This window comes from Sturnus vulgaris, chromosome 2, assembly GCF_052056855.1.
Source record: "Sturnus vulgaris isolate bStuVul1 chromosome 2, bStuVul1.hap1, whole genome shotgun sequence".
Lineage (NCBI taxonomy): Eukaryota > Metazoa > Chordata > Aves > Passeriformes > Sturnidae > Sturnus > Sturnus vulgaris.
The window spans coordinates 9,794,356-9,809,101 of NC_142244.1; the positions used below are offsets into that span (position 1 = coordinate 9,794,356).

The 14,746-nt window shown below is 36.3% G+C and overlaps 1 long non-coding RNA gene across 2 annotated transcripts in view; it reads right to left on the reverse strand.

The window, feature by feature from the left end:
* The window catches only part of LOC148224617 (uncharacterized), a 111,815-nt gene that overhangs the window by 40,605 nt on the left and 56,464 nt on the right, over nucleotides 1-14,746 (reverse strand). For both annotated transcript variants that reach the window (XR_015800020.1, XR_015800019.1), the window contains exon 3: nucleotides 3,100-3,187. This is a non-coding gene — a long non-coding RNA (uncharacterized LOC148224617). The remainder of the gene's footprint in view (nucleotides 1-3,099; nucleotides 3,188-14,746) is intronic.

Below are 14,746 nucleotides of genomic sequence, written 5' to 3' on the forward strand. Positions count from 1 at the left end.
TTAGTTTCCTGACAAATGATATTGCAGTCTGGATCGAAGCTCCAAAGAAAAAGCCCATCAAATATAATGGCAAGGCTCAATTGTGCCTTATACTGGCTGCCATGGAAACTTTCCCATGATAAGATGTCAGATGTCAGAGAACAAGGTGGAGAAAATGGCTTGACTAAGCCAGAAGCAAAATCCCAGGCTCAGGTGGTGTGTGCTGAGAAGAGCTGAGTGCTTAGTCAAGAATTTAAGTGGTTGGTTTCACATTAGCAAATCAAGTAGTAAATGTGATAACTGAAGACATAAAATCTTATTAGTGTCCTGAATCTGTAGCTCTAGAGTTGTCACTTTGTAATTGAGAACCATTTCAGGTTGATCTGTGGGTGGTGTGGAACACAATTCCTCTCATGGGGAGGAATTAACACCAGTTAATCAAACTTTTCTCTGAGTTTGGTTTTCCCAGAGCACAGATTTTCAAGACTTGGTCTGTGGTGAACATTTAACAGTCAATCATGGAGGACAAGTATTTATTTTATAATAATTGTCATATTTTTTTCACATTTATTCTATAAATTTGAAATTATACTAATGTGATTTTTAGCTGTTTCCATCATATTAGGAGTCATATCATTAACTTTAGTTATTGTTCATTGAAAGAAGTTCTTAAAAGAAGGGTTAGAAAAGCACTCCAGTAGACTTTGATTAAAACCCTGTGATTGTATCTATTCTCTGATAATCTGATATTCCTTTCCTTTATCTAGTGGAATTATTAATCAGGAAATGGCTCCTAATACCTGAGTAATCATGGGAGAGGGAGATTATAAAAGTACATCACGTCTCATCTTCTGTAGTTTGCTCTGTTTCTTGGACTCTACGTTGACTTCTTTAAAATTGGCATCAGCGCTGGTTTTAGTACTTGACCACAGTAGTATTTAAAATCTTTGTTTTATTACAAAAATTATATGCTAGAACAACTTTTAAAATGCTTTAAAGATAATTGACATGCTAAAAGAATCATGAAAAAATAGTGCTTGGGTAGGGTGAAGACAAGTAAAAATATGCTCATGTGTTTTATTCTCACAAAATGAAAACAGCTTCTCCTTGTATGATGTTGTCTCTCTCTTCAATACAATTATTTAATGTTCCCTGCCTTGCCAAAACAAATCTCACAGATTAGAAGACAAACTAATTTGCCAGAACAGGACCTATGCCTTCCTCCCCAATTTATATATTGAAATAACAAGGGTAGACTTCACAATGTATGTTTGTGTATTTCTACTCCTTTGATTACTACTGCCTTTTTGCCGTTTCCAAATATAAAGATGAAAGATTTTAAGTTGCCAACGTTGCAGATTCATATCTTAAGAGGAAGCTATTGTACTGAAGCTTGAGTAAATTTTGAAAAGAATGGAAAATTATCATCCAAACTGTAAGATCTGGCAAAAAATGATAAAGGAATCAGAGGAATCACATTTGTGGACACATAGGTATTCAAAGCACATGAGCAGTTGAACACAGTGTGCTGAAATCCTCCATGCATTAGCCAAATTACTCATTTCCTTCCATGATAAAGAAGGGAATGAGTAACCCTATAAATGGATCATCAAGCCTCAAGCCATCAACACACCACCTTTATTTTCACCTCTTTTCCCATTTGTGCTGCTTTTTTTTTTGTTTTAATGAAACCGATTCTCTGGCAGTGTAAAATAACAAGTGCATGTCTATCATCATTATAATTTTTTCTTATAATTATTTTTACCTTGCAGTGCTGCTGGCAGGTCATTTAAGTTGCAAAATTAGTACTTCTATGGGAATATTGCAATTAAAATGCACACTGCTATCAAATTACTTCCTTTGAAACTCTTGGATATAGTAGCTCAATTCTTAAGAGTTTACACTCATAAATGAAAGGTAATTCCCCATGGCTGCATTATCTCCTCTTTAGATGTACTGTTATGTTTCAGAAACACTAGCCTGAACCAATTTGTATCAAATGCTTTTTTATGGCATGAAGGAATCATTAAAAGTATGGCATAAATCAGAGGTAAACTTAGTTTTGCATGAAGCCTACTTACCTTCATGTGTTCTTTTCTAATGACTTTGTTGGGAAGGGGGAGATAAGATAGACTTCCACAGTAGGGGCTGCTCAGCTCACTAATGCAATTTGCATTGTGTATCAACACATTAATGTTAAGGTCACAAAGTTAATGATGTTTAAAACTATATTGTAAAATTTGCCTCAGCAACCTCATAAAAAGCAGGAGCTAATGAAGTACCTTTGATTTGTGGTAACACTAACCTTCTTTCTTCTGCCTCAAAGCACCAGGTCCAGAATTGTAGCTGGAACACTTCTTTGATTTTTGTTCTCCTGACAATATTTCTCACACCTATTTTAATGGGCCAAAGCAAACTCCTTGAAAACAGAGAAACAACATTTATCCTCCCAAAAGTTTCAGTGCTCTAGGCAGCCCTCAGAGCTTTCACTGGAGCTCTGAACATAGAGCATTTTGGCATCATTAAATTGATAATACTCCTGCAGTTTGCACCGTGTAAGAAATAAATCCAAGGTTTTCTAACTATAAAACTACTATTTTTAATTTTTAGAATTCTAGTTACACTGAACTGGGACATGAACAATAGGAAATGTGGGTAAATATTTGATTGTTATTCCAATGAACTGTAACAACTCCAATAATCCAAACTGAATAATGAGTGTGCAAAAGTCGCACCAATTATATGTTAAAAAAATCATATTAAAAAGTCCTACTCAGTACCTCCCCTTTTATACTGATGCTCTTATCACTCTCTTAATACTTCCCAAGCTGAGCTCAGACAGGGAGGACACTCAGCCATGGGGCACCTGAAGAACACAGTTCAGCCCTGCTCTGAACAAGGGGTAAAGTATAAGGAGACTTTGATATTGATACCTTATATACTATTTTTTAATATCTCCACACATATGTATTTTTGATGTATGTAAATAGATGGGCAATTTAGATGAATACTGAATGTATATTCTGTCTTATAGCAGAGAAAGATGCAACCATCCCAGGGTGAATAACCGGGAGGTTTGAGAATTCTTCTACGTTTAAGTAAATGAAACATTTCACTTACTAAATACTTCCTCATATTCCTCCTGCTAGGGTTTATCCAGCCCTGTTCAAGGCCTCTGAGTTTTCTCCTTCTTGGATTCATTCTTGCACTAGAAATCAGAAATACCTCAATTAGGAGAAACTCAGAAACTAGAAAAATATATGCAAAATTTCCCTTTAAAAAAAAGAAAACTCTTCCTGGAAAATAGCAGTATTTTTAAGGACTTGGGTGAAATCCTGTCATTTTTCTCTATTATAGTTTCATTTTAAATTAATGAGTTACTGGATGAACAAGCATTAAACAGTCTGGAAACAAAAATAATAGCTATTTATAAACAGATTTTAATTTTCTTTTAGATTTATATCAGCTGCATTCCATCATGCTTTACTCATGGATCTGCTAATGCAGATAAGAACTTCATAAGGAGTTATGTCCATAACAACAAGTGTATTAATACATTGTGCCTTTTTTTCAACTGCTATACCAATTCCACTTAAATGGTGGCAAAGCTAAGCCCAAGAGTATAATTAAATTCTTCTTGGAATGTAATTAGTTCAACTGTGATGTCTTTGATTTCTGGAAATAGTTAGAGGATATGGTAAATATATCTGTATAATAAAAGAAGTTAAGATATGCCAAAACATAGACAAAGAGCTACAGACAAATATAACCACAGATAGGCTATTCTGAGTAATTTATTGTGCTGGTTTTGAGTGGATAGAGCTCGTTCTCTTCACAGTAGTTTGCATGGGGCTTTGTTTTATATTTGTGCTGGAAAATGCCAATATTTCCAGGGGTGGTGTTGTGATCACTAGCAGTTTTTGCAGTTAGTCACCCTCTCAGACTGCCCCACCAGTGAGTGGGCTGGGGTGCACAGGGAGTTGAGAGGAGACACAGCCAGGATAGCTGACCTCTACTGTCCAAAGGGATATTCCATAATGTATGTCACCAAGCTCAGCATATAATGTTGGGGGAAGAAGGAAGGGAATATTTGGGACGATGGCATTTGTCTTCCCAAGTCACCATTATGTGTGAAAGGGTGCTGCTCTCCTGGGGATGGCTGAACACCTGCCCAGCCATGGGAAGCAATGAGTTAATTCCTTTTTTTGCTTTGTTTGTGTGCATAGTTTTTGTTTTCCCCATTAAACTCTCTTTGTGTCAGCCCACAATTTTTCTCACTTTTACCCCTCTGATTCCTAACATGGGGAAAAATTGCCAGCTGGGATTAAAGCATGACAGTCATGAAAATTCTTCACATTTCCCAGCAGCAGAGTCTGTAGCTAATTATGCTATCCTTAAATCCAAGACAAAATTTCTGTTGGACTTGGTTTCAGCAAGCAGCTCAAGCAGGGTGGTGATAGTTTCAGTGGCAGAAGAGAACAAAAGCATCCCTAGCAATGTGTCTGTATCTACCTATGATTTTAGGCTACAACCAGTATGTAAACCTGCCTGCAAACCAGAGCAGGACTATCACTGCCTCATATTGCTGTTATTGATGAACTATGTTGTTTACGGGGATTTTTTTTTTTAATTATTTCTTTTGTTTGGCAAGTCAACTGCATATCCATGCAGGGGCAAGTTTTAGGAAATAGGTGGTGCCTAAATTTCCTAGTTGCTCTCTGGCTGAGGGCTGAACTATGAAAACAAAAGGTAGTGAAATAATTGCTTATGGGATACAGAGGAAAATACTCTCTGGATAAGTTATTGACAGACATCTGTCCCATATGACTGGAGTGCACTCTGCAGTGCTTTGATCTTAGCAGTTCAAAAAAAGACCAGTTCCATTTAGAAAGAATTAAAAACCTTCACTTGTGCTCAAGGTAAGAGTAGTGATATTTGTTAGTAAAGTTAATAGAGGAAGAATGAAGAAACTTTTCTGTCTGGACACACATAGGTGCAAAAATAATAAATATTGTAGTTGTGGTGTGGATTAATGCTTTAAATTATATTTTTCAGTAGTCACAATGTCAATGCTCTCTAGAAACCTGAAATCTAGCTACATCAATCTGTGCAATTAATTTTGTTTCAAAACCTCTAACTCGTATCCAAGGCTGCTTGTTTTATTTATATTTTAATTTTTATTTTACCTCCTTTCCTAACTCTTCTTCTCTCATTTGGCTGCCAAGGGACATTCAGATCATAGGATCAGATTCTGATTGGCCTGAAGGGCTGCCCCTAAATTTCAACTGTTTAATATTTGGATCTGCAGCACCAGATATGTAGCTATATCCATCTGGCCCAATTATTCTATGTTTTATGCATGATTGCAGGGTATTAACTTCATGTTTTGGGATTTCTGAGGGGTTTTTTTTTAACTGTTTATTGGCATTTTCTGTTCTCTAGCTTCCAATTTCTTATAGAAGACTTCAAAAAATTGCCCCTACTTCCCCAGGTTGTATAGAGACAATTCCTGGTGACTCATTTTAATCATGATTACTAAATCAGTATTTTACTCTGATACAGCCAAGCTACCCCCTTTTCTGCTGTTTTACTTCTCTAACTGCAGTTTGAGAATTTACTAGGGAATGAAGGAGTGCAAAATTCAAAAAGGAAAAATTCAGCCCCATTTCATAGCACCTCTACAGACAATGTTGTTTTGTTCTTAAGTAAATGAGGTTACAAATTCTTGCCAGTTCCAAAGCTCCCAGGCTTGGAGTTGGTTGGAATTCCCAGAAAAGATGATATAGAACCATAGTCTCATTCTGGGGAAAAGAGGAAATACTTTGCATATGTTTTTGAAGCTAAAAAGTAATTGTTAGTTCGTTGAATGATTTAATAATATAAAGCTGGAATTAACTAATATTGGCAAGCTTCATTAATTATACAAACTAATTCTATGCAATATTTTATATGGATATAAAAAAATAGAGGACTTCCTATCCATTCTTGTGTTCAACATTGCAGCATTTCCTTTAGTCTTAGGGTCAACAGTTCCTGTATTTCTCAATCAAAAATGGTGTATTCTATTAAACATTTCCAAGAATTAGCAGCAATGTTGGTTTTTTTGTTTTGTTTTGTTTTTTTTTTCATTATAGAAGAATTAGTGTGAATAAGAAAATAGGAAATGGTCCTGGTTTTGATGTTTAGATGTACTTTCCCTTTCATGCAGTTGTGGGGGGCTTTGAATGGATTTGAGGCAAGTGGTCAGTGTTTTTAATTAAAAGCCTCTTAAGGAGACCTGTGAATAAAATAAATTGTTGCTGAATTAGTGGAATGAAGAACTCAGATAAAATTGAACAAAAAGTGCTATCAGAAATTGTCACAAAAATCAAAGGAAAAAAGTGCTTAATTCTATGGACTTAAGAGGATCTGAATATAAACTCTTTGGAATCATAGGAAAATTGTCTAAGCTCACAGATTCTGAGCACACATCTTATTTTTTTAAGTGACAGCTTTTTATACTTTTCAGTTTTTTGCTGATCTAAGCTGCTGAGGGATCTTAAATATGTAAGGAACATATATTTTTAGATTCATCCTGACTATGCCCTTTCAAAATAAACTGTAACAGTGTCATTTTAGGCTGTATTCTGCTAGACCAGATTACACCTTGGTATAGAACAGATAAGTGAAGATCTTGTGGCTTTTACCCCTTTCCAAGTAAAGAAATTTGACAAGACCACCACTCTATACAATGAGCAGTGTGCTGTATAATTTTGTCATACTGTTATTAATATCAACATTGTGCAGTCTCAAGGAATCATATTATCAGAAAAATCTCAGCTGTTGACTTCCACACTTGCATCATTTAAGCTGATGCTTGTAATAAGGAAGATGGAAAAAAAATTTTGCAATATGCCAACTGTCAGTGAAAGGTGGAAGGTAATAAACCATCCTGGTCTAAATGTAGCAATAGATCAGAAAAACTATCTAATCATAACAGCTGCTGAGGATCTTAAAATGCCTTTTTTTATTTTTTTCGACATAGTCCAAGGTTTACTCTAAATGTACATATGAATATATCTAAAAAAAAAATTGTCTATAGGAAATGGTACTCATTTTGACCTCAACAATCCATAATGCAGAACTTCTCTGTGTTCAGTGTTCAGAAACTCCATGACATTTCAGTAAGAGTTTTGGATGACTGATAAACTCTTTGCCCTAAGTCCTCATATAACTTCACTTTGTGAAGTATGAAATAATGGCATTTTTTCTTTCTTTCTTTTTCTTAAAGTTTTACAAGTAAAGGAATGAGTTTTAAAGGATATAGGAAAGAGACTTCTTAATTTATGTGCTATATGGGCTTGTATATAATTGTTGATAGCTCCAGGAGCTGTTGTTGCACAGAACTGAGCAATCATTGTGACACACCGTGTTTGATGTAGCTGCAGCACAAGAACTACAGTCAGTAGAGTGTGTGAGCAGGCAGTCCCTGCAGTAAAATATATGTACTATGATATATTTAAGTCTGGGAACTGCATGGGTGAGCCTGTGGCTGATAAACCCACTCAGAATGGAGGCTCTAAAGAACAAAGAGATTTGTCTGCCCATCTGTGCTCACAGAGAAAAGCAATTTTGAGGAACACTACATTGCACGAGTACTGAGGTGGAGAAGTGGCTTTATGGAGCTGTTCTGGAGCTGGACGAGCTCATGGCTGCATGAGCCACAAGGGCTTCCTCTGGCGTGGACTTCTGAGAGGATGTGATTTCAAAGGCAAAATTGCCATGCAGGACCCAGGGTTTGACATTCACATACTTGAAAGAATATGCACTTTGGTGGAGTGGGGATACCCGAAATATAACTTCCCCATGTCAGTGCCAAATGTTGCATCTGATACATGGGAACATGATGAGATACTTTATTAGATTGCAAGGTCAAATCCTGGTAGTCCAAAGAATTAATCTTCACGAAATTTAAATAATTGTTACCTTGTTCAATTGCTAAAACCATGATGATCACCTTTTTTAAATATCTAAGAGGCAGAAATATGTCTTTCTTGGCTCTTCAATGCTATAAATTCTTCCACTATTTTTAATGCTTTGTCATGTTAGAAGTATCATTTGGTCCATTTTTGTTTCTGAATATTTTGTTTGTAGAATAAGCTGATAATCTCATGACTTTTTTTTTCTTCTCACTCTTTAGTATCCTGTACTCAAGGAATTGGAATATAAAAAAGATAGGTTGGCACAGTCCCATTGAGAACATGAAGATCTGAAATAAATCCTGGTGTTGAAATTTCATTCAGAAGTTACTGTTATATCTTCAGCCAAGCAAAGTATAAAGCAGGGTAGTTTTTCAGAACTGTTGAAATGCATTTCTTTTGCTTTATTGGAACTTTATTGGAGTATGATTTATTTTATGGAAGGTTTGATTGACTTTTTGTTTTAATGGAAAGCCTAATGACATCAAGAAACAAAATTCATTATTTAAACAAAACCATTAAAAGCATTTTTGAATAGTCTGTTATGATAATGGAATAGAAAAATGAAAGGACTTAAAGAGTTAAAGGAAACAGGGATAAGGAAGAGGACCAAAAACGTTTAAATTCTATTGAAATTCTCAGGGACATATGTAATATTTCAGAATGTTTTCAAGAACTATAGAGTAGCATTCTATAAATTACATTAAAAATTATGACTTCTTCTATAAGAAGAAAAAGTCTCTACAGAATTATGCTTCTGTGCAAAAGGAAAAGTCCTTGAAAGTACCTATTAATGGGTATTTGGGGACTATGACTTTTCAGCAGTTGGGTTACCCAGCAAATAACAATTCAAATATATCCCAGCATTTCCAAGAGATTCCATTTCTTGAGTCTGGATCTGCTCTGCTGGCGCTGTCTGACATTAAAAACTGGTTTAGTAATCACTTTAATAAAAGTGATAGGATAAAATCAAGAAAAATTGCTATCACGTCTGTTAAGGGCTTTAATATTTTTTTCTCTTCCTTTCCCATCATTAACTCATCAAGATATGAACAGTTATTAAAACACATGCACTATGCATCAGTTGTGTTTCAGATGTAGTAATGCTGATAACAGTTTAATAACAGGGTCCTAGGCCTTGAGGTGTATTTATATTTTTTTTTTAATTTTTGTTTTAGTCAGAGTTGGGATTAAAAGTACAAGACTGGCCCCACCTCTGCCTGGGGAATATAAAAAAATTTAATTTTATTAATTTTTTTATTTCATTAAATTTTTAAATTCAGTCTCATAAGCTAAAGGTCATGAGTTCAATCCTCACATAAACACCACTATATCCTCACACGAAACCACTATATATTTTTTTTTTAGTCAGAGTTGGGATTAAAAGTACAAGAGACGGAATTTTGCGTTTGGATTCAGATGTTTATTAATTTTTATCTATATTACAGTGAGTGCTACAGCACTTCTAGCTGACAAGCTGAAAATGAAGGAATGGCAATGTATCTCCTTGTTACAAGCTCTTTTAAGGCTCAATTGTTTAACTAAAAATTAACACCTAAGTTATTTTTATTTTTGACCCAATGACTAAACATCTCTGTCCCGCAGTGCAGTTCTATTCAATTAAAAAGTACTACTTAGACTCAAGAAGAAGGTGAAGAAGAAAGAAAACCTCTGCCCTAAAACTTTTATCCTGCTTTATACTTATTATTATATTCTAAAACTCTAAATTCCAAATCCTTCACCATGTGATATTATACACTTCTCTTCAAACTACACACCAGTGATTCTAGTTCTATTATTCGATTTTGGAAGTCTTCTCCAGGGCCTCAGGTCAAAAGCAGTGTTCTTTTGGGGGTCAGTGCCTGACAGCACAGAAAGTTCGAAGCTCCCCGTTTCCAGAGTTCCAACAGAGGTGGAGTGTAGAATCAGTGCTGTAGAATGTAGGAAACAAAGGGTCCATGTGAATTTTAGAAACCTTTTCCTATACAAGCAGAGCACTAGAACCTTCTGCATGAGAGATTCCCTTCTCTAATGCGGTGTGAATGGACTCCTGGTGCCATGTCTCACAGGAAGTTATCCATCTTCCTAAGGCTGCAGCTGAAAAGCAGCATTCCTGGGCACAGCACGTTCTCAGCCTTATTCGTCCTCTGAACCCAGAGGAAATTAACTGTAAACTGACAATCGTGGAAAAGGATAACAAATACATCCATAAGATAGAGTAGTCAGAGTTGAGAGGTCTGGGTTTTTTACCTGAGGCATGTGGAGCAACAGTATTCCTATGGATGCAGAAAGCACTTCGATTTGTGTTTCTTTTTTCTACCAGACACTGGCTAGAGGCGCTTTCGCCCTTGGGAAAGCATCTTGCAATAGGAAGACATTGCTGTTGATTCTGGTACTTTTTATATTGCAGAACCCTTTGATATGTTTAATTTTACAACTGGCTTATCCAATCTAAGGCCTGTGAACCCAAATGAAATGTAGAATATTGCCATTCATGTCAGCTTGATATCTTTCCAAATGTGTGTGTGTCTGCCTGCAGCAGCTGGCTCAAACACTAAACTGAAGCCCACATAATTTTTTCTGAACGCCTCAATTTTTTTTCTCTAATACAGGAACAGTTAAATAACAATCAGTGTATTTAACCTTAGCTGTGGCTTTTGCAAAACTTTCATTATAGACACATTGGATCGAGGGAAAAGGGCTGTTTGATGAAATACCTGGCTGGAATGTAACTGTTTTGTTTTGGTTTGTTTTGTTTCGTTTTGTTTTGTTTTGTTTTAGCTTAGACATAGTAATATAAAAACACAGTGCTGACTATTTTCACTACTTTGCAATCAATTCATATAAATTCTTCCTATCCTCCGAGTCTGGGATAAAAGTGCATGCATAAGATATGAAAATGAAATTTAAGTTGGCTTTTCTCAATTTAGTGAGTCTGCAAAACACTAGAGTTAATTATAAAGGACTGAAGTTTAATTTCCCTTTGCATCTCTAAGATGTAAAGGGCATTATTTTTTTAACTGAGGAAAGTCTGTAATGAATTAATTATTCCAGTATTAAGTTGCTCCATACAATTATTTACAAGTGTCTCTTCAGTTGAGTGTATTTTTAAGCGGCTTGATTTTATATATATCTGTTATTTATCTTTTTGATGATACAAAAACTACATTTGCCTTTTTTGATCCTTGGTTTTTTGGTTTTTTTTTTTTTAGAATATTCTCTATGGCCCAATTGAATTCTCAGCATGCTCTCTCTTTAGAAGAATATGTCAACTCTCAAGTGTCCAGTAGTCCTTTTTATCTCATGTGGACTCTTTAAAGCCCACAAGCATGTCTAGGATATCAGATTAACTTTAAAATGCTGCCATTCATCTGTTCAGTTTAATGCATTCTCAGTCGGGAGTTGCTGTGTTGGCTAAAGGCTATGCCACACTGCAACTTAGAAAATGAGAAAAGAAAGGCAGCCAGGCTCGGGCTAACTATACCATTAACTTTCCTTCAGCCTGCAATACATCAGCAGAGCATCAGACCTAATCATGTGGTTTGGGGTTATTTCTGGGTGTTTTTTTTTGTTTTTGTTTTTGGTTTGGTTTTTTTTTTACAGCTGCTCTACCACAGCAAATAACGATCAGAGGTATTTATTCAGAAAGAAACTCTGTTTAGTCCTCTGGAAATTTGCCGTTCTCTTAAACATGATATGCAGTGACTGCCCATTAATCGTGTCATGTATTTTTCTCTTTACTTTAAAAAAAAACCAAACTATGCTTTGAATGCTCAAGGAAAGGGGAGAAGAAAGTCTTTACCTGTAAAAGGCAAGCTAATGTACTCGTTAATCCTGGAGAATATCTAACATAAATGATGTTATGTTGCTTTTTCTGCCAGTGGATATTGTAGAACCATGTATATTGATTAACTAGTGATGCAAACCATCTCTTTTCTGTGTCCTATTGACTGAATCTGTGTTGTACTTGTTAATACCTAATTGGGTCTCAGGGCAGTAAAGCTTACATTTAATTTATAGACAGTTTGCTTTCATCCCATGTTGGAAAAATCAGGTTCTATATACCATGGGAGCACAAGATTCAAATCTAATCACCTGTAAACCTTGAGAAAAAAATTCTCTGGAGGTAGAATCTCTACAAAATACTTAACTGCTAGAAAGAGGAGGAAATGGGTGAAATACCAGTTCATTGGGGGATTTTTCTGTGTGTGACTTATGAAAGACATTGGGTAAATTCAGTAAAAATGACCTCAGTGAGCTGCAAATGAATTTCAGTCAGAACCTGCATTCTAATGGATAATCTGTTTAACCAAAGCATATACTATCTTCAAAATAGATATGATCTGTCAGAAATTGAAATTTGTGTTTTAGTTTAGAATACTACTATTCAAATTATTTCAGAAAGTAGAAAGACAACTGGCATATTTTGAGCAAAATGTAGGGACTTTCCATTTTATTTTGTGAGAATAAATGTGCAAATAGCTATCACAATTTGTATAAAACAGATTAACAAGCAATATTTTTTTTTCTTGCTTTTCAAATGCACACCTACAAATCATCTGCCTCTGTAAAGGAATACTTGAAAAGGTTGTATAAAATTTGGTACGTGGCCAGATGTGTCGTGTTTCACTATATTGAAGGTGTTAAATGACATCACTTGAGACATGCTCCCTCATCTCCTGAACAAAAATAAGAACAACAACAGCAACAACAACAACAAACCAAAACAAAACTAAAAAAAAAAAAAAGCTGTGACCACCAGCCTGCACATGAGAGTTGTTTCCCAGACAGTTCCCATGTTACTCTGTGCATGCCAAGAAGAGGGATACAGGGATTCCCAGGTAGGCAAGAAAAGCTGCTGAGCATCTTCACGAGAATGTTAAGGACCAGTCAGCCTCCAGTGCTGCTTCTTCATGGTTTGAAAGCTGCAGGTGGCTGCTGGGCCAGTGTCCTGCTGCTGCTGCTGGCCAACCTGACCACAGCTGCCAAAAGCACTACAGGGATGTCCTGCATTCCTTTTCTCCTAACTGGATGGCAGAAAGCCACATCATGGATTCTCACAGGGCTCTCATGAGGATCAGTACTTAGTGGTGATAGGGAGCACGGACAAAAAATTACAGAGATGCCAAAATTATGCACGAATACCTCATGCTTTTTCCATAACTCACTTGCTTTTTCTACATATTTGGTGCAAGAAATAAAACCAAGGAACTTGTCTGACTAAATTTCAATCTTGAACCTGTGTAAGAAACAAGCAAGCTTACACAAGTAATTGTATTAGAGTCTTGGTGCTAAAAAGCATATGCAGGTGAAAAGGGTGATTAAGCATTTTTTTGATGTAGTAGAGTTGTATTTTTACCATCATTCTAATACCTACAACTCATCCCTCTGTTCCTTAATATAATCAGAAAAAATCTTATATTTTTTGAAGGTTTCCTGTTGGTTGTCCCTGTGTCCAGGTCCCTCTTGTGTTGTGTGTCCGTCATCCCCATCATGCAAGCATTGCTCTCAGTATGAGACTTTCACACCTACTTGTGGCTCATTTTCTCCTAGCAAAGGCAGTCTCTCAAGAATGTCTAGAGAAAAATGACACACTGTTGGCAGAAAAACATTTACCCTGGCCCCATTCTTCCCAAAGGTTTAGTGACATGCTCACAGTGCAGACCTTTCTTCCCTCTTGGATCTTGACTTCTTTTGGTTATGGTTCCAGTGTGTCACAGTCTGTGAACATGGCTGGACTCTGCTGCACAACCTATTTACAAATAATTTTATGCTAATAACTTCTGACCAGGTACATCTGTTGACACCTTTTGATTTTCCCTTTCACACCTTTTTTTTCTGTGCTGATAAAACAAGCTCAATGATACTCTATATCTTCCCACCACTAACTAGTTAGAAAAAGTCTTCATTTCAATAGAGGAAACTTGATAGTATTTCCTCATCCTTCCATTTTTGTGCTGCCAGTTTGTATTGTACACAAATTGGGGAGGAGCTGGGAAGGGTCAAATGTCAAATGTTTTAAAGATGATGATGATGTGAGAAAGTTGCAGGAAAGTGCCGACTTCAAAAATTGAGTAGAGGTGTCAGAATGATAGTGAATGTCTAGAATGTTGGCATAGAATTTATAGTGGCAGCTCATGAAACAGATCTGTCCCATTTTTGTTCTTCCTCACAGTCATAAACAAGGCATGACTCAAGGAGAAGGCCTTCAAGGAGCTGTACAGCCAAATTCCTTCACTTTTTCCTTGATGTCTCTTCAGGGAGCCATGCAATTATGGGTGCAAAACATTTTCCAACTGAACAACTGCTGTGAAAACCTTATCATTCTTTGAACTGTTTACCTCAGCCCTGCCCAATCCCCAAGAATATACCTGTCAAAGACTATTTATCAAAGATCTAATGACACTTGTAAGTTATTCTCAAGGACAGATAGGATATGAGACTGAGATGGGGGAGTATGGACAGCATAATGTTTTGTGCAATACTGAAGTGCAGGCATCTTCTGTCTGTGTGCTTTTCTTGTGATAGCCACTGTCCTGGGGATCTTTTTTATCTCTCTGCTAACTGCTCATCTTGTTCTCAGCTGGGGGCTCTCAGAGCTCTGGAAATAATAAATACCTGCTTTCCTGTGTACTCTCACCAAGCTGTTTTTGTGAGATTGCTCGTGGTGGCCAATGCCACGGCTGCATATCTGGGGGATTTGTCCTTTAATCACTTATCTTAATCTGCTCACTTCTTGGCTGGAGCACATGTTGAACTGAAGGGAGATTTTGTTGGAGGTGCAGAAACATAATGTAGGGGGAAAAAAA